The 27,994-nt window shown below is 45.4% G+C and overlaps 1 protein-coding gene and 1 long non-coding RNA gene across 3 annotated transcripts in view; both read left to right on the forward strand.

Moving 5' to 3' along the window:
* SORCS3 (sortilin related VPS10 domain containing receptor 3) overlaps positions 1-27,994 on the forward strand; it is a 581,582-nt gene that overhangs the window by 25,087 nt on the left and 528,501 nt on the right. The window lies entirely within an intron of this gene.
* The window catches only part of LOC112672301 (uncharacterized), a 79,102-nt gene that overhangs the window by 4,089 nt on the left and 47,019 nt on the right, over positions 1-27,994 (forward strand). For both annotated transcript variants that reach the window (XR_007406759.1, XR_004810090.2), the window contains exon 2: positions 25,534-25,780. This is a non-coding gene — a long non-coding RNA (uncharacterized LOC112672301). The remainder of the gene's footprint in view (positions 1-25,533; positions 25,781-27,994) is intronic.

Raw genomic sequence — 27,994 nt, forward strand, 5'->3', positions numbered from 1 at the left:
TAGGGAAAATTAAATAATTTTAATGAGGGCTACCCTAGATTTTATAATTATTTCTCATTTGCCCCTCATAAAATATTCATGAACTATTGGACCAGAGAGGTTAAATAACCTGTCTAAGGTCACACTGCTGGAACAGGCAGAGCCAAGAGTTGGAGGTAGAAGCTCTAGTCTGTCCTCTCACATGGCTTGTAGTTTTGTGTGTGTGTGTACACAGAGACAATTATTAAGTAAGTAAAACACAGTTAAAACTGCGCAGTAGAGATGAAAATAAATGTGGTGCTTCGGTGAGGAAGTTTTGGAGAGTGAGCGGGAGTTGACTCTTGTATGGTATTAAATTTGGAACATGGCTCTTCATCTAGTAGGTATGGGCTCAAACACTGTGCTCATAGAGGCTCTGACCTGCCTGAGCTTGTTTGCTGGGCACTACGGGTATTACCCTCTTCCCTGGCTGCTCTCCTCTGCCCGCACCCTGCTTCTCTGTTTGTCTGAAATATTCCTGCCGGCCCTCCTCCCTTGATGCCATATTCCTCTGCCATTTCCCCCACCTTCTCTTTCTCTAGACTGCAAACTGCTCAAGAGAGAGAAGATATTCTTATCTGATATAAAAGATCCTTGGTTTGCCCAAGGATTGGGCTAGAAGATCTGTTGCGAAAATGAATGAGCAGTGGTTCTTTTTATAGGAAAAAAAATATGGCTAGGTTTTACACCCTTAAAAAATATTCTTAGAGACTTATCAAATTTTGGCTACTAAATGAATGGATAAGTGATGAATGAGAATTAAAAGGGAACTCCCTCCCCCCAGTTAGCCAATCACGTTTAGTTCAAGATTTATTTATTTATTTGGAAGAGAGAGAGCACATGAGAGGGAGGGAGGGAGAGAGAGAGGCAGAGAGAGAGAGAATGAGAGAATCTTAAGCAGGCTCCATGCCCAGCATGGAGTCCAACATGGGGCTCTATCCCAGGACCCTGAGATCATGACCTGAGCCAAAACCAAGAGCTGGCCACCCAACTGACTGAGCTACTCAGGTGCCCCCAGTCATGTTTAGTTCAATAGCTTGTTTGCATGGTTCATGTTGATTGTGATTTCATATTGTATTCATGTGGTCCAGCAACATTTTCTGTTAGTAAAATTGGTCCTAGTCTGTAAGACGGTGGCAGGTAACTTAATGCTTTCTAGGTTTCCATGAGCTATAGGTGCTTTGCCATAGGCCACCTCTGGGTACTCCTATGCTTGTGCCCCACTGGGGCAATAAATGGATCTAAGGAAGCCTACTGCCCTCCATTTGTGCCACCATGCTGAGCTTTTAGGAGTATTTGCTATTGGAGTTCAAGTCCTCATCATCTCTTTCCTAACATGGTAGACTGGTCTCTTTTTGGTTTCCAAAGTCTAGGCTACTCATCTCAGCTGAGCATCTTATTGATTGGAGCTCTGCTGTTATACCTTACTGTGACAGGTGTGTGTGTGTGTGTGTGTGTGTGTGTGTGTGCGCGTGCACACGTGCACGCGCACACATGTACAGTTTTTAATTAGTAAACTAGATTAAATGCATTTACAATCTAAGCTTATACTTTCTAAGACCTAGAGTATCTCAGTCTAACTGATAAGGGGGCTCTTTATCGATTCTATCAACCATTTATGACTGGAACATAACAGAATTAGTAAGTGGCTTATTTTTTAGGTGATTCATGAACATTCATATAATGAATTAATTAAAACCCCAGGCTTGGGAGTGAGATAGACATGGTTTTGGATCCTGGTCGGACCTCTTACTTACTAAGTGATCTTGAGCAATTTACTTAGATTCTCTAGGTGTAAATGTCTTCATTTACAAAATGAGCATGAACCTTAGTATTTCTCTTATGGAGCTAATGTTCAGATTCCATGAGATACACCTATAAAGTCTTACTGTGTGCCGGTATTGTCAAAGTCCACCGTAACTAAGAGGGTTAAATGTACTACTTGTATTTTCTCCGATAGTTTGTTAACCCTTTTGCAATCAGTGCAAAACTTTGACGATAACCTAGATCACATCTAGATTTTTCAAATTTTGAATTAGAAGGATCAGAATAGTTGGCATTTTTTTTTTCATAATTTACAGGCTCCATAGATGAAAGGGGCCCAGAATGTGTAACTCCTGGTATAGAACGGATTTCTGAGAACTATGTCATGTACTGGAGATGGTTTTCCAAGTGTGACCCTGATCTTAGGGCTGTAAGAGCAAATTAAACAGGTGTAGTCCTCTGCCTCCAAGAGCAAATGGTTCTCTTCACATGGTACTGCCACAGGGGAAATTCAACCGCATATGTATGTGGATTGACATGCACACACTGACCAGGTGAGCGGGGTTACTCTGACCTTCAGGAATTCAGTTCATCTTTCTGTATCCTCACATATAACAGTGAAGAAGGCAGGGACTACTAGATCCTCACCCTACCATGTGTTTATTGATGTGCAATATACATGCACTGAGTACACAGATTTTAATCATACATCTCAATTTTTTACATATGATTACACTGATGTTACCTCACCAGGTAAATGAAATAAAACTATAGAACTTTACATTTATAGCACCTCAGAAAGCTCCTTCATTACCCCTTCACATCAATAGCCTTTCTCTCTAGAAGTAATCAATATTTTGATTTCTATCAAATTTTGCCTGTTCTTAAAAAATTTACATAAATGGAATAATAGAGTGTTGTATGTAGCTTCTGAGATGACTCCCAGCAATCTCTGCCTCCTGATATTCATGCCTTTGTGTAATATCCTCCCCATGGGTGTGGACTGGCCCCTGCAACCCATATCAAATGAATAAGGTATGGCAAATGTGATAGAATATGACTTCTAGGATTAGGTTACAAAAGACTGACTTGAATTTTGCTTGCATTCTCCCTGGTCCTTCTCTGGGTCTTGCTCTGATGAAGCTGGCTGCCATGCTGGGAGCTGCCTTCTGGGTAATAGCTGGTGAACTGAAGCCCTTGGCCCAACAACTCTAAGGGTGATCTGGGATGCAAATCTTTCCCTAAGCCTTGAGATCACCAAAGTCTGGCTAACACCTTGATCAGAGCTTAGGGAGCAGCCCTGAGCTGGAGGACTCAGCTGAGGTGCACTGGGATTCCTGACCCACAGAAGTGGTAGAGACAGTAAATGTCTCTTGTTTTAAGCCAGTAAGTATTGGTGAAATTCATTAGTAATAGATAACTAATATGTGTAATATGTTCTGTTTTGTGTCTGGCCTTTTTCACTGAACTTCATGTCTTTGAAGTCTAGCCTTATTGCTATATAGAACTTTAATTTGTTCTCTTTTATTTCTGTAAAGTATTATAGTGTAGGGATATACACAATTTTTTAGTCCATTCTATAATTGATGGACAACTGGATTGTTTCAATTTTTTGGCTATATGCACACATTTTTACATTTGCATGTGCACGCATGTATGTGTATATGCTCTACTTTACCTTGATATATATCCAAGGGTAGAATAACTGTATCATAAAATAGACTTTAGTAAATACTATCAATTTTCAAAATGGTTATACCAATTATACTCCCTGTAGCGATGTATGATATTTTCAGCTTTGCCACTTCCTTGCCAAGGCCTGATATCTGTAATATTTTATTTAAAAATTTTATTTTAGGGCAGCCCCGGTGGCCCAGCAGTTTAGCGCCACCTTCAGCCTGGGGTGTGATCCTGGAGACCCTGGATCGAGTCCCATGTCAGGCTCCCTGCATGGAGCCTGCTTCTCCCTCTGCCTGTGTCTCTGCATCTCTCTCTCTCTCTCTCTCTCTTTGTGTGTGTGTCTCATGAATAAATAAATAAAATCTTTAAAAAAATAAAAATAAAAATTTTATTTTAGCCATTCTGGTGGATGTGTAGTGGTATATCCTAGGTAGTTTTTAATTTGATGACTATGGATGTTGACCGTTTTTCATATGCTTAATGGTCATGTGGATATCCTATTTTTTTCATAAACATTTTATTTATTTATTCATGAGAGAGACACAGCGAGGCAGAGACATAGGCAGAGGGAGGACCAGGCTCCCCATGGAGAACCTGATACGGGACTCGATCCCAGGACCCTGGGATCATGACCTGAGCCAAAGGCAGATGCTCAACCACTGAGCCACCCAGAGCCCCCTGGATATCCTTTTTATTGAAACACCTGTTCAAATATTTTGCCCATTTTATAATAAATTGTCTATTCCTTAAAATTGATTTATAGGAGTTCTTTATATTCTGATATATTTTGTCTGATGTATTTATTACAGATACCTTCTTCTGGTCTCTGGCTTGCTTTGTTATCCTATTAATGGTATATTTTTATAAAGGGATGCTCTTAATTTTAATGGGGTTAAATTTATCAGTTTTTTCTTTTAAGGTTATAAAATTTTTGTTTGTTCCTGTGTCAGGCAGATATCTTCTTTGTTTTTTTTTTTTTCCCAAACATGCTTTGTTTTAATTTTTACATTTAGGACAGTAATCCACTTGGAGTTTCTTTTTTATGTGCTAAGTATGTGAAAGAAGTAAAAGCTAATCTATAAGAAGGAGTAATAATGATGATAACATGAGCAAGAATCAGAGAGGCACTAAAGACAACAGGAGGAGATGACATATGCTAAAAATAATAGTAAAAGAAGAATTTCCTAGGTGCCTCCTATGTTTCAGGCACCGTGAGAACCGAGGTAAGTTGTAATCAATAGGTCACATGACCAATGAGGGCTGGAGGTTTCCTGAGGACTCAGGTCTTCTGAGAACCAGGGCTTACTCTTTCTGCTGCACCCAGAGGGAGAGTAAACCAAAGGAAGATCTATAAGCAAGAGAGCAGATGTTGCAGAAGCAAAGTCCTCCTGCATATCTCTGTTTCTTCCTATCTCTTCTCTTTCTGTGTCTCTATCTCAGTCATGATCTTCATCATAGACTTCAGCTCAATCTCATGCTCTCTATAGTGAGGAATGGTGGTAATGTGTCTTCTTTCCCCTTCCATCCAGATCATATGAGCCTCCTCTTCTCCAGGCTACCTCTTATTTTAATTCAGTTTTTACCTAGTGCCAGTGGACCCCGTCTCTCAGATCATAATGGCTGGGGCATGAGATTAATAGGCATGGTGGGTGCCTCCTTGGTGTCTCAGTGTCCACGCTCTTCAAATATGGCCATCCAACATTCGCTGGTACACGTGGAATAAGAGCGATGAGCAAGCTCAGCCTGGAGTGAAAGCTGCACCCATCATTCCACACCCCAGACAAGCCCAACCTTTTTTGGCAACAAGCCAAGCTTATCTCGGGTGGCTGAGGCCTGTGTCCTGGACCCAACCTAGCTGTGTTTGGAAGCCAGGCTGCTGCTGTGCTGCCTGAGCTTTCCCTAGCTGGCCCAGTTCTCCTGTCGGTTTTGCTTTCTCTTTTGCAAAATCTATCCTGAGGCTATTGTTTGGCTTTCTAGTCCTGACTGAATTAGGATGGTTCCATTTAAGGTGAAAACAATATAAAACAACCACAAAAAAGCACCAAAGAAGAAACAGAATAAAGAAGTGTTTTTTACTCTTTGAAAGATGAATGCAAATGTGTTTGTGCAGTGTTTTAATATATTCGAGATGCTCCCCTAACATTAGCCAATCTATCATAGCCTGCCTGGGAACCTAGGGCATTTATTACGTTGCAGAAAAGTTTGTTAAACAAGAGGCTGAGTGTGTTGGGCTGAGAAGGTGCCTGTCTGAAGGCTCCTAAATCATCATTTTTCATTACTGAACTATTAAATGCCCATTGGTCTCCAGGACTGGCCATGGGAGGGGAGGTTCAGGGGGCAAAATATGGTAGGAATGAGGCCATTATCCCCCCCCCCCCCCCCCCGCCCCAGGCCATAGCAAGTATCCTCTGAGTATGACCTTCTGGAGAAAGCATGGATGAGTCAGCACTATCCATTCCCCATTCCTGGAGACAAAGCTTTCAACATACGAATGTGTGTGCATGTGTGCATACTTAGCCAAGAGGCCCATTGAAATTGCTTCCAACTCTGAGATTTTTCTAACTTTTTCTCTTAAGTATAAGATTTTAAAGTAGGAGGGATGGTGCATGACCACATGTTTGTTTAAAGCAGTAGGCACTCTTACTTCCAAGGACCATTCTAGCAGCAATGATATAATTGATGTTGGTTGTAGACACATGTACATGGTCTTAGAACAGAAAAATGTGAGGATGTCAAAATTAGATTTCTTACCCGGGCATTGATAAACCTTTGAGTATACTTTAAGGACAAGAGTGAGCCTCAACATTTCATGCCTTCCTAAATCCTGCCCTCAGGCTTTTGAGTTCAGGATGGTGACACGTGACAGTAGCATGAAGGTTTTAGTAGTAGTGAATCCTAGGAAAGTAAAGTGACTCTGTCATGTGACATTGACTGGTTGGGTGGACTAGACCTGGTCAATACTAGGGACTTCCAGGAGCAGAGTCCAGACCTACAGAGACTGCCGTGGTTAAATGAGTTTATACCTGTAAAGCTCTTGGCTCTATTTGGCACACAGTAAGCACTCCATCAATATTAGTGAACACAATTGTCATTGCTAAAAACGAGGTGATGCCTCACAGCCATCTGGACCTGGTCAAAGACAGGTGGAGTCAGGGCTTGAGGGCAAGAGGGCCATTTAGGATGAAAGAGTATTCAGTGCTGGAGAGTGGGGGAGACTTAGTCTTTTACCTGCCTCTCACCCCTCTGCTGGGTATAACCTGTGTGGTTGAGTGCGCTCTAGAGTTGTGCCACCCACGCTTAGCCTCCTGAGGGCAGGGGCCATGTCCACCTCAGCAGTCTGCTGCCTGGAGCATGTGCTCAAAATATGTTGTTGCAGAAATGGACGATGTGCTCAAAATGATTTGATGGTGAGCTGTGGTAGCCCTCGAAGTTTACACACTCTGAAATAATAGCATCGTGCCCACAGGGAGGTTCCTGCTCTGATCTCCCTACCTGGGGTGCGTCTGCAGTGTTACCCTCAGGTCTGGAGGCTCAAGACAGATCACAGCATCATGCCCTGAGAGACCAGGACAGGTGAGGACACTGGATCCCTACTGTAAAACAAACTATTAAAAAGTTAGGTTCATTTAGCCTGGAGAAGACAAGACCTGGGGGCCTGGAGCTCTTAATATTTGAAGGGCTCCTGGGCAGGAGGATAAGAATTGTTCTTGATAGCCTTATGAACAAAAGTTAGACAGGAGATGAGACGTGGCAAAGAAGCTGTTTTTGTTGCACCATAAGGAGGAGCTTTGCCCTGGGGAGCAGTGGTTAGAGGAGTCTCAGGGGAGTTTTTTAGGTAGCTGTCCTGGGGTGTGTGGAGGACTTTGGAATCTACCTTCAAATTTCCTTCCAAAGTAGACATTTAATGGGATGAAAACTGGCTTCTCTTACTTGTGGAGAAGTGAAAACTACTGAGGTGGCTCATTTGAGCCAGTCAGGGTTGGTGAGAAATCTCAAAAGAGAAATGAGGGGAACCTATGATTTACTGAGCACTTCCTCTATATCAGGAGCATTGCCAGGTTCTTTTTTTTTTTTTACATGACTTCTTGTCTTGGCGCACAGGTGAGCAGAGAGAAGGAAGCACTCAGGTAGAGTAAGTTGGCTAAGGCTCACATTTTCCTTTCCTAATTGTTTCCTGGAATCCTGTGCTGTTAACTCAATCTTTTTTTTTTTTTTTTATGCTAAGCCCACTTTTTCCTCCTCTAAATAAATGATTTGCAGGTAGAACAAGCCTGCTTCTAAACCTTCTGGAACTTCCTTCAGGAGCTTGGATGGCCCTCTAAGAATGAATTTTTGCCTTGTCAGCCCAAGACTTGCTTTTTCCTGCAGAGTCCTTGCCAAAGGCTCTCGATTGCAGTGTCCCATTTCTACCCCTTCCCCTTGGTGGAGAGTTCCAGAAAGCCTTTTGTTGACCTTCTTTTAATTGCTAATAATTATTCAATTTTATATAGCCTGGAGTGATAAATATTCATGAATATCACAGTGCATCAGGATCCAACACTTTAAGCTATTGTGTTTTTTTAATTAAACTGAAACATGGAATTAAATGCAATAAAAGGAAAAAAAGAGAGAGCATATGTACATATCTATTTCAGTTCTGCTGTGGGACTGTGTGGGAGGCAGATAGGAGGCTTTGACCTGGATGTTGTGATATTCTGTCTTGAAGTTTCCAAAGGAGATGCCTAAAATATCTGGACCTGGCCAGGTCCATTCATTCATTCACACATTTTTTCATTAGTTCACTCAGCACATATTTACTACCATGAGCCCTCACAGAGCTTCTCAGTGGGATGCAAACAGACTAGAACAGGGACCTCAAGAAGCTCATGGTCTAATCCTGGAAGAGGGAGGAACACAAACCAGCCATGCTAGAGCTGCATGGTAAATGAAAAGATAAAGCAGGAAATAGAGCCTTCCCAGAGGAGCAGAGGGTAACTGTCTGGGAAGCCGGTGAAGTAGCAGACAGGTGTTGATCCCCATCAGGACTTATTAGTTGGTCCTGCGTTCAGTGCTTCTTTCCTCTGCCTACTAAGTCTCATCTCTGGCTGCGTCCCAGAAGAGGGTGGGCCACCTACCTTTCTCTAGAGAGCTATGTAGGGTATGGGCTTGGAAGTTGGACTATTTGGGTTCACATTGCAGCTCTGGAACTTACAATGGGTGAATATGACCCTGGGTGGGTCATTTAACCTTCCTGAGCCTCAGTTTCATTATCTGTAAAATGGAGGTTATCAGAGAACCTACTTCACGGGCTGTTGTAAGGGCTACACTAATTGGTACATGTGAGGTGCCCAGAATGGTGCTGGCACACAGAATGCTGAACTATCCACATTCCATTTGCCATTGCTAGTTGCTCTGAGGCCTCGGTCCATGAATTCTTCAGGCTTCTCTCCTGCTGTAGGGCTTTGAGGTTCTCTGGAGGCCTCTTGTAAGGTCTGGCTCCTTGAGGAGGCAGGCAAACCACAGGTGAGCTGTTGTTGAGAGTTCCAGAATGCTCTTGTGAGCCCACCTAGGGAGCTAGCATGAGGAAGGCAAAGGCCTGGCCTTGACAAACACCTTCCAGAATGTCCCCTCAGATGTATGGCAGGAGCCTGAGTGGGCACCTTGGCAATCAGAGAGCAGGGGGACAGTGCAAGGGGAAAGTAGCACACCCTGTGAAACCTCTCTTTGGGGAGGAAAAAGCGCTCACGTGTAGGTGTAACACATGCTGCACTCTGTGGGTCGTGTTTTCCTGCTTTAAAATGGGAAATGTGAGTTATTTATTTGTAGCACATGCATGGGGAGATGCTCATGAACCAGCCTGGGGATTTTCTCCAAGTAAACAAACCCACTTTCTAGAGAGGCGGTTTCTTTTTACAGCCGGAGAGATAATGGAGCCCCAGAAAGCTCACCATTGCCAGAGTTTCCGGCACCTTGGTGTCCCTTCCTTGGCATCGGGAGGCCCATCTCTACCATCCTCCCCCACCCCTGACTGCCTTGTCAGCCCTCCTACTTAATAGCACCCAGCTCGCCTTTTTGTGTCAATGCATACTGTGGCTTTTTAAAGTTAGAGGTGGATGGGATGCCAGGTCGGAGAGGTTGTGGGCATCAGGAAGAGGCTCTGGGGTCTCTGTCTGATGGGATGACCTATTGGGGTTGGTTTTGTTTCAGAGCCTTGGTTCAAACACTAGCTCTGTGTGGTTTTAACGAATCAAGTGCCTTCTCTTAGCCTAATTTCTTCATCCATCACAATGGGTTTGATCAGAGTCACAGCCTGCATCCTTACTACAACCTTCCAGGCTATATGACTGACCCTTGTCAGTCCTTCACCTTACCTTTTGCTTGTTCCCCTGGTTTGCTCTGTCTGCTTGCACTGGTCTCTCTCTTCTTCAACAGACCCTCAGTGCTCCTGCCTCAGGACCTTTGCACTGACCCTTCTCTCTCTTTGGAATGCTCTCTGTCCCTAGGTAGCTGCATGGTTCATTCTCTCACCCACTTCTGGTTTTTACCTAAAATTATCTTCTCAGTGAGGTCTGCCCTCGTCCCTCAGTTTAAAATTGTGCATCCCTCCTCAGGTTCACCTTCTTTCCCTTCTGTGCTTAGTTTTCCTCAGTAACTGTCTTGCATATGACACATTTAACTAATATATTTATTGTCTATTCCTCCTGTGAAAATGGAAACTTCATGAAGACAGAGAATTTGTCTCTTGTTTCCAGCTCCCATGTGGTAGAGCGGGCAGGGCAGGTAGTTACAGAGATGGGAAACTCAGCAAAGCAAGGTAGTGGAAACCCTTTGTGATTGCAAGCTTTCGGTCTCTTCTTCATATCTTGAGCTGTGAAAAGAAATGGCCTCTTATATCCAGAAAGAAGCTTGTTTACTTGGAAAACAAAACTTTCACACTGATTCTACTCCTGGTTCTCTTTGGTGCCGGTAGGTATTTGCTGAATGAGTGAATATGAGGCCCAGTCTGGGGCCATGTGGCCTGGACTCCTCCACTTACCAGCTCTGGGAACTTGGGCCAGTTCCTTAGCCTCCCTGACTGTGGTTTCCTTTCTTGTAAAGAATGGGGATTAATGGGGTAACTGTCTTGTGGGGTTGTTGGGGGCAGTCCATGCAAGTCTGAAGAATGCCTGCATCTTGTCCGTGCTTAGCAGGTTAGCTCTTATTTTCTTTTCTTTTTTTTTTTTTTTAATTTTTATTTATTTACTTATGATAGTCACAGAGAGAGAGAGAGGCAGAGACACAGGCAGAGGGAGAAGCAGGCTCCATGCATCGGGAGCCTGATATGGGACTCGATCCCGGGTCTCCAGGATCGCGCCCTGGGCCAAAGGCAGGCACCAAACCGCTGCGCCACCCAGGGATCCCAGCTCTTATTTTCAAATGTACTTTCAGCTCTCCTGTTCCAATTCCAGGAGAGGGATGCCTTCTCTTGGGTTAAGGATCTTGGTGTAGCCCTCAAGAACTGACTCCTGTAGCACTTATGTGGTTGGTGCATCTTGCCTCTTATGGTGTTGTCTGAGAGGAGGGTGGGTGCTGCTGGACAGATTGCAGGTTGGATGAAATGTCATCCAATGCTTTTATGTTGCTGATGTCTTTGGAAAATGGACATCCAGGCAGAAGAGAAGAATTCTAAAGTGATCCCTGGTTAGGAAACTCAGATGCCCTGAGTTCAGTATCTAGAAGGAGGCTGGGATGGAGGGGCCTTGTTCTGGGCCCTGGAGCAAGCCAGAAGCTGCTCTGGAGGGCAGACACAGGCATTTCAGGTCTTCTGCTTTCTGCTCCAGGCTATTGCCCAGTCTTCCCGCAGGATCTTACCTATTCAGATCTTCCCTGACATCACTGCCAGTCTGGGGGTCACTGGCTATTGACCAGTGTTCTAGGCACTCTGCTTACCCATGACATCTAAGCTTGCTTTGGCTCAGGGCCTTACAGAACTCAGAGGAAGACCCTGAATGTCCAGGTGGTAGGGATAGCTACTCCCACCCTCCCTCCTGCATTCCTCACATGGACCATTCAAATCAAGGTGATGTTGGAGCTGGGTCTCCACGGGTCCAGGAAGCTGAGGAAGACTTGGAAAGAGAAAGTCTTCTTTTATTTGGGCATGGTGATCAAATAGGAGGCTAGATACAGGCTTGGGTTTGCCCCTTGGCCTTAGCAATACTTCTCAGGGCCAGAACACCTGAGAGTCTCAGCACCTTTGACTCAGAAATAGCAGATGTTGCACGGGAGCCCCAACTGTCTGACCCTTGCTGGGCCATCTCTCTTGCTTGTTCATGGAGAAGTGGAAGAGGAGGAGCCAACCAAGACCTACCTGGTATGTCAGGGAAACTTCCAGGATGATTTTTCTGTCAGCATGAGGCCCTGAGGGAGGGATGATTGATTGATTTTGCCTTGGTGCTCTTGTGATGGCTCATTGCATTTATACAATGGGTGACTTTTGGGGCCATCTGGTGTTTATCACCTGACTCTTATCCCAACCAAACAGGAACTCAGAGAGGGATGGGGAAGCCTGGTAATTCTGGGGTGGAGCAGCACCAGAAAAATCTGGCTTGGTATCACCAGTGGCCAGCAAGACCTGGGATAGGCCTGCCTTTGTTGAGCTGCCCTAACAAATGCCATAGACTGGCCCTCACACACCGGCGTGGGCTGCCGTGTGGCAGTGTGGCACAGTGCTCCCTCATTAGACTTCTGTGAGCCCTCACGCTCAACACTGACCACTTGTGGGACCTCTGGGCAGTTTTGACTCACTCTGCAACTCTGGCAGCTCCTCTGTAAAGTGGGGATGATGGTAATACCTATCTTAGGAGGTTTCTCTGGGGACTAAATGAGCCATTACATGGACATGCACGGCGCTAGGCATTTATTTAGAAAGTACTCAGGAAATGTTGGTTCTGGTTATTAGAGAGATGGACAAGATCCGTGGTGGCCGTTTGGTGAGGGCGGCTCTGAAGGAAGACTAAACTGGGCATTGCCAGAACTGCGTCTGTGAGGCAGAGACAAAGGGCACCACAACTCATGTCCAAGCATGAGGTCACTGGTCATCCCTGGTGTCACCTCTTACACCGAGTCTACTACTTCCTGGCTCCAGCGGAATCCTTTCGGTGGGCAGAGGCTGCAAAAGCCAAGGCCAGCCTCCATTGCCTTTCTGGAGTGAGATCACAGGGCCATGGGCCTGCACTCAGCCCTCCTTGCCCAGCCAAGAGTGGGAGGCAGTGGCTACGAGGGTCATCTGCACACTGCACCCCACACATCCGGAATCATGTTACCTGTCTGATCCTCAGGTCCAAGGCCCCTCCACCCAGCACTGCTTCCCTCAGTTTACTAGAATTTCTTATCCTGCTGACTCCAGCCCTCCACCTTCCACACCGCTGAGCCCTCACAAATCTTATAAATGCCTGGGAATAAGGCATAACTCCATGCAGTGTTTTTTTAGTAGGGGGCAGAGAAAACATTCTTTCTTGTTCTGACTGTTTTCTGGATGGAAGGACTTAGCACCCCTGCTCTCCCCCAGTGGTCACTGGGGGTCTCCCCTCCCTTTCCCTCCACATGTCCTGGGAGGCTGGCACCTAGCCCAGTGAGACCCCCTAGAGCTGAGGTGGGGTAGGTTTTTGCTTCTTTTCTGGTGTTTTTTTTTTTTTTTTTTTCTGACTTTCTTTCCTCTTTGGCATTGGCTGATGCTCCTGCTGACCTTTTGTCTGCTCCTTATTGCCCGGTGGCAGTGAGGTCCTGGGGTGGGAGGGAGGCAGAGCCAGGGAGAAGCACAGCTGTGGCAGTGGAGTGAATGCAGATGGGATGAAAGTGGGCAAGTGCAGGTGGCAGCAGCTCGGGGCCTCCCTGGAGGGGCAGACCCCCATGTTGCCTTCTCTCTGATGAGAGGAGGCGCGGGGGAAGCCACTGTGTCTCTGGAAGTGAAGCTCTGACAGGGGCCTGGCTTTCCCAGAGGCGACAGGGGCTCTGGAGGAGTGCTCTCCAGGTCTCAGTTTTTTTGTGGGGGTGGCATAGGTGAGGGGGCTGATAGCAGTGGTGACCAACTTGGGGCTGGGGGTGACAGGGGTCCAGGTACTGCCAAGTGCTGCAGACTCAGGCTGCAGAGGCGTCTGCCTTACTCACCCCTGCAGCCAGCCTCCTGGGCAAATAAAGTGACAAAATGCTGATCATTGTGAGCTTTAGAACACCCACACCCAGTAAATTGCAGAGATGAAAAGCTGGGGTCCCCATGGGGCTGGTTCTACCCTGGTGTAACAAGCCTGGAAGGTTCAGGAACCTTAAGAGGGAACTAGATGAATTCAGAATGACACATTTTTTTTTTCTTCTGCTCTGTTTTCCTGCTTTGCTTTCCCCCTCCTTACTTTTCCTGGCTATTCTGTTCCCATCTCTTCCTTTCTACTTGTGTTTAGAACCTCTCACTCTATGTGATGGAAAAGACCTAGGCTCCTGGGAGGAGCTCCATGCAGTCAGTGGTCTCTCAGAACCATAGAGCCATTTCTCTCAGGCTCCGCATCCATCCATCCATCCATCCATCCATCCATCCATCCATCCATCCATTCCAGTCCTGCTTAAAATTCTCCCTCCACCAAGGTGGCCTCTCTCTCCCAGCTGTAAGCTCCATCAATCAGAGCACATGACTCACACTTTTAAAGATCCCCCAACCTGTCTGGCCTGGGGAGTGAAGTGCTCTTTGAGACACTTGGGAGCTCGCTGGGTTTCTTCCCTCTTCCTGCTGCCTTTAGGTAAGGAGTGGCTGAGTGAGTGCAAACGCCCTTTCTTGACCAAATGTCACCAGTGACTGAACCTTTTTTTTTTTTTATTTTCTAATATGAGACAGCCCCAAGTTCAAATGTCTAGAAGAGGTCATGGCAAACACAAATACACATTAAGGTGTAAATGACTGATGGAAAGTTCTCCTTGGAGTGTGTTCATGTGCTGGGAGCAGGAGCCGAGGGAGAGCCTGGAGCACCAGTGGGAGGCAGGGGAAGAGACGCCCTTCAGGATTCTCCTGGGGCAGTGGCTTCAAGTCGAAAGGTAATAATTTCAGCATATCAATGCTTTGGCTCACCCATAGCTCCAGATCCACTGTGTATCTGGAGAGAGGGGGGAAGGGAGCTCAGAGCTGGAGGTCATAGGCTCTGGAGCCTGACTCTCCTGGTTCCAATATTAGTTCTCTGGCTGCGGTCAACAGGTCCTAACCCCGAGGTTCTTCATTTGTACCGTGGGAATAGTAATAATACTGATCTCACAGGGTCGTCCTGAGGATTTGATGAAATAAGGCGTGTACTTCACTTTGCAAAGTGCCTGGCACATAGCATCTCAAAACATTAGTCCTCCTTCTCTCCACCCCCCGCCCTCATCCTCACCATCATGTGTAGCTTTGGGTTAGGAATTTGGAGCAAAAGTAAAAGGAACTCACATACCTGAATCGTCAGTCATAGCATTGCCAGGTTTAGCAAATAAAAGTGCCAGTACATTTATTTATTGCATATCTGAAGTTCAAATTCCACCAAACGCCCTGTATCTGGGAACCCTGCTCAATCAAGCCTCTCCCCGACCGGGCTGTGTGGGGGGACTAGGGTGGGTGGCGCAGGGGGTACGGAGGGTGCTGTGGATCAGGGTGCGCAGAGGCACAGGCCCTGGGCACAGGGAGCAGCCACACCGAGGGGCCCGCGCCCATCCCAGCGGGGGTAGTGGGCAGTGGGGAGCGCTCCTGTTTTCTTCCTGGAAGCTCCTGAGTGTGCCCCCCCTGTGGGCGTGTTGGGCCGCGCACTCCACTCTCCTGTCCCTGCTCTAGTTCTTCTCCTCTGCCCCCCTTTCCTCCCTGCTCCCCATCGCCTCCCCACTCCCCTCCTCATTCCTGCCCCCCCCAGCAGTCTTTCTGAGAGAGCTGGTGTGGGTGGGCTTCTGATGCATCCTTGGTTACCTGCTGTTCCACACCCACAGGCTTCTGCCCCTCCACGTGCTGACTCCAGAACCTCCCCGGCAGCGTCCTGAGCACCCCCTCGCCGCAGCAAGGGAACACCAGGGGTTAGGTTCTGTGTGACCCCGAGGAGATGAGCCTAGTCCCCACCCCTCCAGGTGGGCAAGCATGCCCCCAAAGTGAGGGTGTGACATGTAGAAAAGCCATCATCTTTAGTGCAGTTGGGGATGCCCTTTTATGGGGTTAATATTCTGTTGTTTCATATGTTCAGGGGGCTCAAAACTCTGGCCCCCATTCTTTTTACCTTAGCACAAAAGACCCTTCAGGACTTGCCCATTTTCTCTCTTTCTTGCTGTTTCTCCATCACTCCTCTCTTACCCCCTGAAGTTCCTGGTAAATGGAAATGCTTTTAGTTCTAAGAAAGCTCTTTACCCCTCATACTTTCAGGCCTTTGTCACTCTGTGTTTCTCCTCTCTTGGCAAGATCTCATCCTTCAAAATTCAGCTCAGATACCTCTGCCTCTGAGAAGCCCTCCTGACCAGCCCCTGGGAGACTTGACCTTCAGGGCTATTTCTCCTATGGTCTGCTTTGTGTGTAGTGACAGTGAAGCCCTTGTTACCTTATGAAATTGTGATTGCATATTTGTCTCTTCATCCACACTGAAAGTTCTTTGAATCATATATTTTTATTATTCCTACCTCAGGGCCTTGGCATGTGCTATTGGATCATCATGGGATACCCTCATCTTGTCACTGTTCAATGCAACAGCTGCCATATCAACCCTCAGATCTCAGCTTAAATGTCACCCTGTCAGAGAGGCCTGCCCTGACTCACCTTACCCCTAGCTAATTATTTTGTCAGTCTTTACTGCTAGAGGATAGCACCTAGGAGGGCAAGGCTCTGTTAGCTGGGTCACCATTGTGTCCTCACACCTAAACTCAGGGTTATTTGCTGATGGGTTGGAGAGGGAGAGGCATGTGGAGCAGGAACACTGAAGGCCAGGAGAAAAGGAATTCCAAGTCAGGATTCCCTAGATGTGATTAATGGAGAAGGGACATGGGGGCCAATTTCTATGTAACTGTACATTCCGTCTTGTATGTGGCTACCTTAGTTAAGTTTAGAGCAGATAATTCCAGTGTGTGCCATTATCGTTTCTTTCCTTTTGCACATTTTAATTTTAATATATATGTGTCTTTGAAATTTTCTGTTTGGTTACTTACAATCTAGTCAACAGAAGGGTTCTTTTTCTGAAAATATGTAGGATGTTTGATGAAGAGTACCTACAGTGCCTGAGTCAGCTCTGGGTTTTGGCACACTGAGGGCTGGAGTGTCCTTTGTCCCTTGCCTGCAGCTGGGAGATTCCCTTATAAATACATCTGGCCCTCGGTGGCACAACTCACAAATGCCTGTTCTTGGTGGTGAAGCCCTTCTCTGGACCCTGGAACTCCTCCAGGCAAGGAGATAGGGAGCAAATTTGAGGATCTAAATGTTTAGTCCCTGGAACTCCTGCTAAGAGTGAAGCCTGGCCTCCTGGGAAGGGACCTGAGAGATTCTCCACCCAGAGCTTTTCTGCAGGAGGAAACCAAGGCTCATGGAGAAGAAATGCTTTGCCCAGAGTCACACATCTGAGGCAGGACTAGAACCCAGATTTTATGTCTTCATCTGGGGTGCCTCGCCCTTATCTAGCTAGCTGGACCCTCATGTAGCGCAGGATGTTAATTCAGAAGTGTACACTTCTGTGCAGCAGGAAGCTTTATATTTATTTTCATTGCACAAACATATTTCTCTTCTTTCATATTCCTCCTCTTCCTCCTGTTCAGTAGCATGAGAACATTGAGCAGATGAAGGTATAGTGTTGGGCTCGAAGGTAGTGGGTAGGCAACAGGTGTTTCCCAGTTATCCATGATCCAAACAGGCCCTGCTGAACCCTGCCTGTGCCTCATGGGACCAGACAGACTGTGCCGAGGGCTTTCCTCTGCTAGCAATGATCCGTTGGTTTCTTTATGGAAGAGAGCACCTACATGTGTTCAGAGCATTTTGTTTTTCAGATAAAGATTTTAAAAGCCTGTTTCTATGTAGCTAACCTTCTGAGGGGTCTGCTGGAAAACGCTTCTGCAGGCTGCTTTGGTTCGGGTGGGTGGTTGCAGCTGGCTCAGACCACTGAATTCTTCTAGGACACCGTCCGGAGGACGGGCTTGGCCAGCAGCCTTGGGCAGCTTGCTAGCAGTGCTGTTGCCCTCCTGACATGCGGTAAGGGATGGGGAAGGGAGGACTCCATGGTAACGAGGCTGGAGAGCCCAGCGCCATGGTGTCATGGCAACCAAACAGAGGAATTCCATCCACATAGTGACAGAGGGACCCCTGGACCTCTCGCACTCGGCTGGCCCACTGCATTAGCAACCAGGCTATGGTCTTCTGTGATGGGAGCTGGGTAGGAGGAGGGTGAGAACCACTAGGGAGGGAAGGTTGGAAGAAGTGGTTTTGTGTGTGGGTTTAGAAAACTAAAAAAAAAAATAAAATAAAATTATTAAGAGAAACAGAAATAAAGAAGGCTCTGTTGGATAAGTACCAATAAAAGAGAAAGAAATCAGATCTGAGTTTACATGACATACTCTGGGAAGCGTGTCCTGATTCATCCCTCTCCTCACTGGGGCCATTTTGTTTTTCTGCTTCGTGTCTGGTCTGGAACATTTGACCTTGGCCTTGGAGACAACACTCATTTCAGTTTTCCGCCTCTTTCTCGGAGCACTATTTTTCTCTGTTCCTTTTACTTCCTCAGGATGTGGAATAGATGCTATAGTAACACTCACTGGCTGTTCTGTCCCTCACCACGTGGCTTGTGATGTTGCCATGTGTGTCTCTTTTGGTTAGTTGCATGGACTGAGTGTCTGGTTTCTTACTGGGCAGTGTGGATACAGGCAGATATTTGTGAGTGGATCAGGATCTGATTTGGGGTCAGGTCAGGTGATTGATTGGGGGTGGCCTCTGGTGCTGGGGTCTTTTTAGTAGCCTGGCAGTCTTTCTGAGATGGGACTGTCTCAGTATGGATCTGAGAAAGGATTTGAGCCTTCATTCTCCTTCCTCATCAGCTACAGAAGAGTAGGGAGAATGGAGAATATGGGAAGACTTGGGGAGAAAAAAATAGAGGGAAGCATGGACTACAGCAGGGAGGTCTGTGTCTGTAGCAGCAGAGAAAGAGCATGTGGTCTGTGACTTCCAGCCATACGTCTGGATTACAGGTGCTTCAGTGGTCAAGATGCAAATGTATTTGAGGCCTTTGGGTAGAATGGGTCGAGTTTTCTGTGTATACACAGTGAGATCCTGTAAGGTTAGGCAAGGGCTTAGACTTTTCTAACCCCCATGCTGCCTGCACAGGGATGGGTCCCCGTATTTGGATGCCTTGTGTTTGTTGAATGAACTATTGTTCTTGTCCTTGTGAAGCTTACACTCTACCTGAGAAAATGGAACATCTCTCCATGGATAATGGAAACATGAATAGACTACATGTTTTCAAGTGTCAAATAAAAATTTGCTGGCCAGTGAGTGAATGTTTGGGACATATGGGGGCAGGGGTTAGATATTCAGAGATTGAGGAGGTTCAAAAAAAAAGATCATGATCACCAAGGCTGGTGATCTAGGCTGTGAAGGAAAACATGCCTATATCCTTTTTTAAAAAATATTTTATTTATTTATTCATGAGAGACACAGAGAGAGGCAGAGACACAGGCAGAGGGAGAAGCAGGCTCCATGCAGGGAGCCCGATGCGGGACTCGATCCTGGGTCTCCAGGATCACACCCTGGGCTGCAGGCGGCACTAAACTGCTGCGCTACCGAGGCTGCCCCAAATATGCCTATATCCTAGGAGCCCTCAAACTTGAGTTGAATCAGGATCATCTGGAAATCTGTTTATGCAACTTTTGGGGCCCTGCTCCAAAGATTCTGGTTGAGGAGTCCTGGGAGTCTGCATTTTTAATGAGGTACTTAGGTGATTTTGTTGGAGGTCAGCTGGGGATCACACACTTAGAAACACTGGTCTAGCTCAAGGGCACTCCTCATACTGCAAAGCCTCTTTGAGCCCATGAGCTTTGAGGCTTCCTCTTCTTAGGGGATTTGTAAACAGGTTTAACAACAGTAAGGTAGCGTCTGTGGGACTGGCAGATCTGGGAACCTTGCCTTCTCCAGTAGAGGAGAAAGCATCAATTCAGGCTTTATCTTTAACTGGTGAAGCCAGGAGGCAAAGGCAAGTGGGCTGAGCTCCAGTGTGTGTACTGGGAAGAGAGGAAGCTCTCGCTGGGTGTGTGAGCTTCACACACAGCCAGTGATGGTGAGCTCCTGTCGTTCCATGGGCCACACCGTGGGAGCTGTGAAGTGCCGGAGAGGATAGAGAATTTCGGGGGAGGACTTGCTGTTTTAAGGGGTATCTCTAAATAGGAAAGCAAAGCCATTTATAAGTCAACCTACTTCACGGAAGGTTCAGAAAAACCCAATCCATCTACCACATTTTCATTCATTCTGACTTCGTGCTGCCATTGGATATTGGGAGGGCACCGATGATTACATTCACAACCCTGACAGTAATAACCAAGAGCTAACATTTGCTAAGTGCTGTCTGCACATGCACCGTGCTAAGCACTTAATGTTCATCATCCCATTTAATCTTCACATTGACCCTATGAGGTCTGTGCATCATCGCTTTCCACTTAACAGTGGAGAAAACAGGCATCCAAGATAACCTGCCTCACAAGGTACAGCTGGCGATGGATGGATCTGAGGTTTGATGTGGATCCCTCTGTTGGAAGCATATGCAAGGAGAGTCTTTGATTCAGCTTTCTTCTCTCCTGTCTTATTAACTTCTTTTCCCATGAGACAAGACGTGCATTTTCCTGTCATCCAGTTTGTCCCATGGAGATCCTAGCCTTGTAGTTTATTATGGAACATGGAGAGTGGAAATGGGATCGAATAAATGGATTTTTCAAGCCTGCGTTTGGAATGAAACCTTTCAGTGAGTCACGTGGTGCGAGCAAGAGGAGCATGCATTTCTGGGTGAGGTGCTGCTGAGCTGAAGTGATTGGGGAATAGCAGAGCCTTGATTATCCGTGTGGTTGTTAGCAGAGTCCCTCTTCTCTGTTGGTGACAACTAGCTTTGGCTTGATAGATTAAAAACTTTCCCCCTCTGTCCTTTTGGTGGGCACACGGATATTCTTATCAGCACAGAAATCCAAATTGTCAGATAACAGAACCTGAAACTACCCTTCTCTGAGGCAGAGGCCCCAGGTGGGCACTTGGTTTGGGGAGGCAGCAGGGGATCAGGGAAGGAATTTTAGAAGTAGATGAGTCAAATCCTGCCTCTCTGTTTGCTTTGGGCTAGTTAATTTCTCACGTTTTCTATGAACGTGGTTATTATAAGTGAAACAGTGGATGTTGTGTTGTATCACCAAGATCCCTCCCTTCCAGATGTGCCTCTTTTTCCCTCTGTTCCCCCACTCCTGCCATGAATGCTGGCAGCTGAGTCCTCCCCAGGGATTGCCCTCAGTCTATGAGAGCTGCCTAGCTCAAGGTCACACCTGTTCCCTGAGGGCAGCCTGTGTCCACCTTGAGGGTCAAGTGACCTGGCATCTAGACCTAAGGCTGGATGACTCCTGACTCCTGTGGATGGGCAGAGGCCTCTGTTGTGGCTGCATCTTCCCTTTGTCTTCCCAAGAAGGAGACTTCATGGCCTTCTGCCCAAGTCTCCAGACTTGGCTTCTCCCTGGACAGTTGTCTTGAGCCTCTCCCCTGAAAAAACCCTCCTGTATGCAAATCTCTCTTTGAGTTCCTGATACCCAACCCAAGACACTTCTGTTTTGTGATAATTAAATGAAATCATTGATCTTAGTGCCCAGGGTAGTGCTTGAAAAGCATTAGGTCCTCTGTAAATGTATCTTTCATGTTATTAGCTTTAACATTTCATAAAATATATAGCTATAAAATTTCAAGCCACTTTTCTGTATTTTGGAAAAATATTGAATATGCAGTTGTGATCAGGGCTTAATAAATTTCAGTGAAAGTAGGAATTCTTTGGAGCTGTGAAGGAAGCCTTCCTATTGATTCATGTCAAACTTCATTATAAGAAGTGGTTTGGGACATTTGGATCAGCTCTGTGTAAGGGAATTTATCATGATGATTTTTAAATTTTATTTTACTAGAAGTGATATGCTCTCTTAAGGATCTTCCCAAAGATATTTTTGCTTTTAGGAAGAGCTTAACCAAACTCAGTCTTTTAGGGGGGAATTAATGAGGAAAGGAAGTGCTGTAAATCCAGCAGGGGAAGAGGGAACGTGTTATCATCTGCACCTGCTCTTTCAGTCTTCCCAGTGTGTGTGCCTGTGTGTGTCCCTACAGTGTGTTTGTGGTTTCTTATTTGCTGGAGCATTACGGAATTTAGCTGATGGTCATCAGTGGGAGTGGTTAGGATAATGGAGGCTCCACTGATGGAAAAGGGCCTAGTATATTGTTTTGAAATAACCTTTTGCAGGTGATTATAACAGAAGTAGAAAAGGAATGGGAAGAAATTCATTCATTACTGAAATGTGTAGCATAACAGTGAAAGGTGCTTTTCCATCCCTGCTTCTCAACACAATTCCATTTTCTCGAAGTAACCACTATCATAAATTTAGCACATGCCTCCCTTGGATTTTCTCTATATGTGTATGATCCTATCCCTATAGATTTACAATGATGCATTTCATTGCATGCATATATGTGCATATATATGTGTATATTTTTTAATGAGGTCCCATCATAGATTCTCTTGTGTCACTTACTTTTGCACTTCTTCTAATTGGGCATCTTTCCAGACCTGTATATATAAATACCCTCCATTCTTTCTGATGTTTGTGCACAATACTCCATTGAATGGCTGCTCTAACATTTATTTAAAACTACCATCGGTAGGTATTGAAGTTGTTTCCAGATTTTCAATATAGTGAAACAAGCTGCTGTGAATATCCTTGTTCACACATCCATTATACCACTTAGATAAATGACCCTCAGCTCACACAGGGTTGGATGCACAATAGTAGCTGAATCAATAATCATTGAATTGATTTCAAGGCTCAGTGTAGCTTGAGGAGAGATTAAAAGGCGGAGCCTTCCTTAGTACACAATCAGAGGTGCCTGATTTTATAGACGTCATTGACCATCAGAAAAATATTTGGACAAGAAAGGGTGTGGTGCACCAAAGTCTTCCTTGGTGAAAGTTTGTTTTGGCCTGATGGCCTACGCCCTGGTCCTGCCTGCCATTTGTATTTATGTCACAGAGAACCTCTCCTGTACAGTGGGCTTTGCCTGTATGCTGATGTTAGGATAACTGGTGTGCTCTTCCTTTGCAGTTTTAGGGTATGGGCTTTGATCCGAGCACATATGCTGATGATCACAGGGCTGTCACCCAAGCCAGTTAAAATGCTCACAGGTGTTTTAGGCTTTACACAATGAGAGAGCTGTTCAAAGAGAACAGGTGCACTGTGGGGGTGCTGAGCCTCCAACATGTAAATACACTTAGAAAATGATCCCCTATGAATAGTTAATTTTAAAATGCATCCAGAACACACTCTCTGACATAATAGTTGATCTATAGCCCTATTAATGCATCTAAGTGAAAGGTCTAAATTTAATGATGCCATTCAGCATATTCATGGTCCTGTCTGTGGTTTAATTCTATTATCCGGGAGCCCATGTGGGCCCAATGCACCTGATGCTGCCTGCCCCATCGTGCTTTAGCAAAGGGCGACTTTTTCATGTATTTTGTACTGTATTACCTCAAGTTCAGGACAGGAGGTTTCCATGAGGGCCCCTATTGGAGCATCTCTCCAGGAAATCACGGACCGTGCAAATCCACAGTCCATGCATGCAGCACCATCACTTTGTCGAAGCACTCCCTCCTTTCCTTCACACAGCACTCTTGTGAAGCAGGGCAGACACTTAGTAGCCCTATTTTACAAGTGTGAAACCTGAGGGTCAGAGTTTACTGGCTCATGCAAGTTCCTACTGGATCAGTGATAAGGCGGGGACCTAAGACCAGGTTTCCTGTTTTGAAGTCCTTAGATTCCTTCAGCAAATAACAGCCCATCGAACATATCTAAGTTGTGTACACAGAGTGTGTACACTGATACATAACATTTGGAGCACCCAATGAATTCAGTGTGTTCAGATTCCTTGGGGAGAATTTTTAGGGTTTTTGTTTACTTTCGACATTCAACTGCCCTTTTAGTGTCACTCTCACAGTTCACTGTATGGCTGACCTTAAGCACAGGTACATATACACACATGTATATCAGCGCTCACAAATTACATATAAAGCCATTTAGGAAGAAAGAGGAGTGATGTCATTATAAGGAAATTTAATTAGACCCCTCATTGAACAAATGGCTATTGAACGCCCACCCTGTCTAACTCTGGCTTTGACTCAGGAAAGGTAACCAAGCTGTGCAAAGAATTGTCCCTACCCCCAGGAGCTTGCAATCCAGTTGAGAAGAGAAGACCATTAAATAACACAGGGAAGCGTGTAACCAGTTGTCCATCACAAACCATGGAATTCTTCCCTTCCGTAGGATTTTGGAAGAAGTGGGTTTCCTGTGGGATGGAGGAGTCAGGGAAGCAGCATGGGTCCCTATAGTCTCACAACAGAAGGATCTTAGAGGCTGAGTAGCACTCAGATGAACGGAATGGGAAAAGGAAGGGCATTCTAGGGCCCTACGAGCTCCAAGTAGGTTTGAAGGTTAGTGAGGAAATGTCAGGTATTCGTAAGCAGAGATGATGCATCATGTTACTTTGGATCATGTTTGTTAGCTTCCAGGGCATCCTACAGAGGTGCCTGAATCACTGATTCCCAGGGCTTATTTGCACTGACAATACCCAAGGGTATATGCATATAAGAATAAAAGCCTGGACTACCAACATATCTTGCAGATTGAATACTTTGGGCTTTAGTTTTAGTGTCTCTGATTACTGAGTCATCATCTCTGTATCCTCACCTTATCATTATCATCCATGGATGTGGGGGCAGAGCTCTTGAAGGGGGGCCGTGCTATGTAGGGAAGACTCATCCTCAGGGTGCCTTCTCAAGAATATAAAACCAATCCTACATATGGATCACTGTCCTACAAAGTATATGCCAGGTAGCAAACAGGTCCAAACTCTGAAAAAGAGTTAACTTTAGGCTAGGATGTCTAGTCTTGTTTCATAGAGGAGGGTGGGAATTGGTCCTTGAGGAAGGCTGGGATGGGGCTGGCTGGATGAGTGAGTGCAATATGGGTGGGCCAGATCATTCTGGGCCAGAAGAGCCACCTGCACAAATGCAGGGCAGCATGGTGATGGTCTGTTTGGGAAAGAGGGGATCAGTTTTTCTGGGCCAACTAGAGTATTTGTGGGACATTAGGAGGAGAAAGTCACTCTGATGTGAGAGTCTTTGATATCAGTTTAAGAGATTTAAGAATTTGGGTACAGAGTATTAAAAGTTATAATCAGGAAGAATAGATGAGAAGATAACAGGAAATTGTTGATTGTTACAACATAATAGGAGCTAATAGATTTTTAAAAATATGCAAGATTTTAAAAGATGGATGATTTGAGTTACTCATTAGGATAATTGCATCTGGGTGCAATGTGAGCTTTCGTCTAGAAATAATATATTCCAAGATTCTTAGAAATTATTTTCTCACCCAGTTCTAAATAAAAATGTAATAAATAACCATTCAAGAGACTGTTGACATGTTGCAAACATAACATGCCATGGAACAGAATGAAGTCAAAGCACTGCCTAAGGCTGTGCTTCAGATGCTTGAGTGTGTGGGTAGGCATTGAGCTGTGGTTTTAGGGGTGGGATGGTATGCCCTGAGCCATCCACATTCTGTCCCTTGATCATTTTGTGAAGGTAAATGAGATGTGCCTTCACTGTTCCAGTCAGGAAGCTTTAGGTGGCAAGTGACAGAAACTCAACTCAGAGTGTTTAGCCAAACTAAATAATTAACCTAAATTCAACTAAGAAGTCTGGAGTGGATGTAGCTTCAGTTGTGGTAGGTTCTATAGGCTCAGTTGGAGGAGTCTGTCTTTTTCTGTCTCTCCTTCTAACTCTGCTTTCCTCATTGTCAGCCTTCATTTCCCAACAGGTATTCTTCATGTGGTGGGGAAGATGGCAATTCAGAGCTTGCAGTGATGAAAAGAGTGTCCATTTCCTCGTTCCCCTCTTCATCCTCCCCTCTCTTTCTTTACTATTATTTCTGAAGAAGTTGTTCTTGCTTGATTCATGGGTCCACCATACCACTGGACCAATTACTGGGCGGCTCGAGGAGACAGCACTTTCTGGTTGGCAGCCTCATCAGAATAAAGTGGAGTGGGAGAAGCAGTTTCCCAAAGGTAGGTATATGGACCAGACCAGAGAGAGAGAGAAAGAGATTGAGAGAGAATGAGAGAGAGTGAGAGAGTGAGCAAGCGAGAGAAAGAGAAGCTCAGCTCAAGGTGGTACCAGCTGATGCTTGCTATCATAGGGTGGGGTCCTTTGGTCCTATGGTTTTAGGTGCTCTCTGCTTCACACCATCAGCCCCCTCCAGGACCAAAGGACTTTGCCTTAGGTTCAACCTGTATGCAGCAAACAAAGTGGCTATCAGAGGCAGGGACCTACTGGATCTCACAGCCAACTACAACCCAAGCTCTTTGGCTGGATAAAGTGACTTAAGTCTTCAAATTTCTGCCCCAAATTCCAGAAAAAATATTCATACTGATAGAGAGCAATGCTTGCTTAAAGGTTGAAGATGTTGAAGTTCTCTTAGAAGTTACCAGAATGTAATCCATAGTGAGTTTTCCATCGTGCGTTGCTTTACTTGCAATAAGGCTCATGTAGGAGATGAGTTAATAGGTCATTTGCTTTTGGCTACCAGGCTTTTGTTCTACTGTGTCAAGTTCATATTTCCTGAGTGCCAGCCTCCCTGGAGAACAATCTGAGCTTAGGGAGTGTACACATAAACAGCCTTTCCCTGTGAGAGGCTCTTAAAAAGCTCACAGCAAACACTGTTTTGTGCATCCCTTCCACATCACTGGTTTGGAGGAGGGAGATGGATAAGATTTTCTCCATTTGATGGGTTAGGAATGTAAGACATGGGGAGGGTAAGAGATTTGTGAGGGAATATCAGTGGCAAAGCCTAAAGATGGAAAATGGCACTCCTCATTTGCAATCCGTATTCCTAACAATTGGTTGTCATCTTTTCTGATTTCAATATGTTATTTCCTTTCAAAAGAGTAGCACCTTGAGCATTCACTTTAACTGGAGAGTCCATTCAGATCCATTGGTGAGCCCAAAGGATAATAGCCAAGAAATCATTTAATGAGATCTACACCATTTTACAAGGCATGCTGAGTTTCCATTTACTTGTAGCACTGCATACAATGTGCCTTTCTCTGATTTTTCTTTTAAAATAAAGTAAAAAGTTTGTTTTTTGTAGCTTTTCCAGTGAGTGCTAATACTCAGTGCAATGGTAATGAAGGGAGTGGATGTCTAGTTTAAAAGTTCAGGCAAGAGTAGATACTATTGACAAGAGGCTCCTAAGCAGGTATCAAGTACTGAAGTAATTGGTTTGTGATTTTTTTTTTTTTGGTATTGGGTGGAAAATGATCCTTCCCAGCTCATTGAACATTGTAGTGCATTTGTAGTACTTTGTTTCATTTCTGTAGCTGCTGCTGCTGCTGTAAGGTATTGTTGTTAAGTGAGTCTAGTACCCAAGGAGTTGGCAAACTGTTTCTGTAGAGGGGCAGAGGGGCCGACAGTCAATATTTTTGGTTTTGTGGGTCACAGGGTGAACTACTGGACTCTGTTGTTGTTGTGTAAAGCTGCCATGCACATTATGTACATGAATGGGTAAGCCTGTGTTCTAATAAAACTTTATTCACAAGAACAGATGGAGGACCAGATTTAGCCCATGGACAGTAGTTTGCAGATCACTGGTGTACACAGCCCGCTGGGGTCCATGTGGACTCCTCTGCATGAGCACACTGTGTATTCACAGTGTTTCTGCAGCCTCCATCCACTCCCTTCCTGTTTCTTATGCAGATGTGTTGTTACAGGATTCCAATTTTTAGCGGTGTTTCCAAAAGCCCCTTTTCCAGGCTTTGCACTTCCATCTTGAGAGCTATGGACCTTGGACTAAACTCGGGGGCTTGATGCTAGCTCTGTAGAAGCCAAGAAAAATCTTCTGGTTCTAATGTTGGAGTTCAGGTACATGGTCTAGTAAAATGGCACTAGACAGACATTGGTGAGTCTTAGGCTGAGTGACCCTGAGCAAACTACCTAATCTTCATGTCTGTCATCAACTATAAGAATATCCACCTTGCTCACCCTATGGGGCTGTTGTAAGGATTACCCATTCATTCTTTTTCTCTTTACTGAGCACCTGCTTACTGTCATTGCTTTTGCTAGGCATTGGGGATATACTGGTGAACAAAACACCTGTGGTACCCTCAGGTGATCATATTCATTAATGGTAGACAAAACTTCAAATCGATTGATTATACAAGAGTTTAAATTTTCCTGACCCTTTTAAACAAAAATATTCCCAAAGACGAAGGGAGATTTTGGGT

The sequence above is a fragment of the Canis lupus genome, chromosome 28 (assembly GCF_003254725.2).
Source record: "Canis lupus dingo isolate Sandy chromosome 28, ASM325472v2, whole genome shotgun sequence".
Classification (NCBI taxonomy): Eukaryota; Metazoa; Chordata; class Mammalia; order Carnivora; family Canidae; genus Canis; species Canis lupus.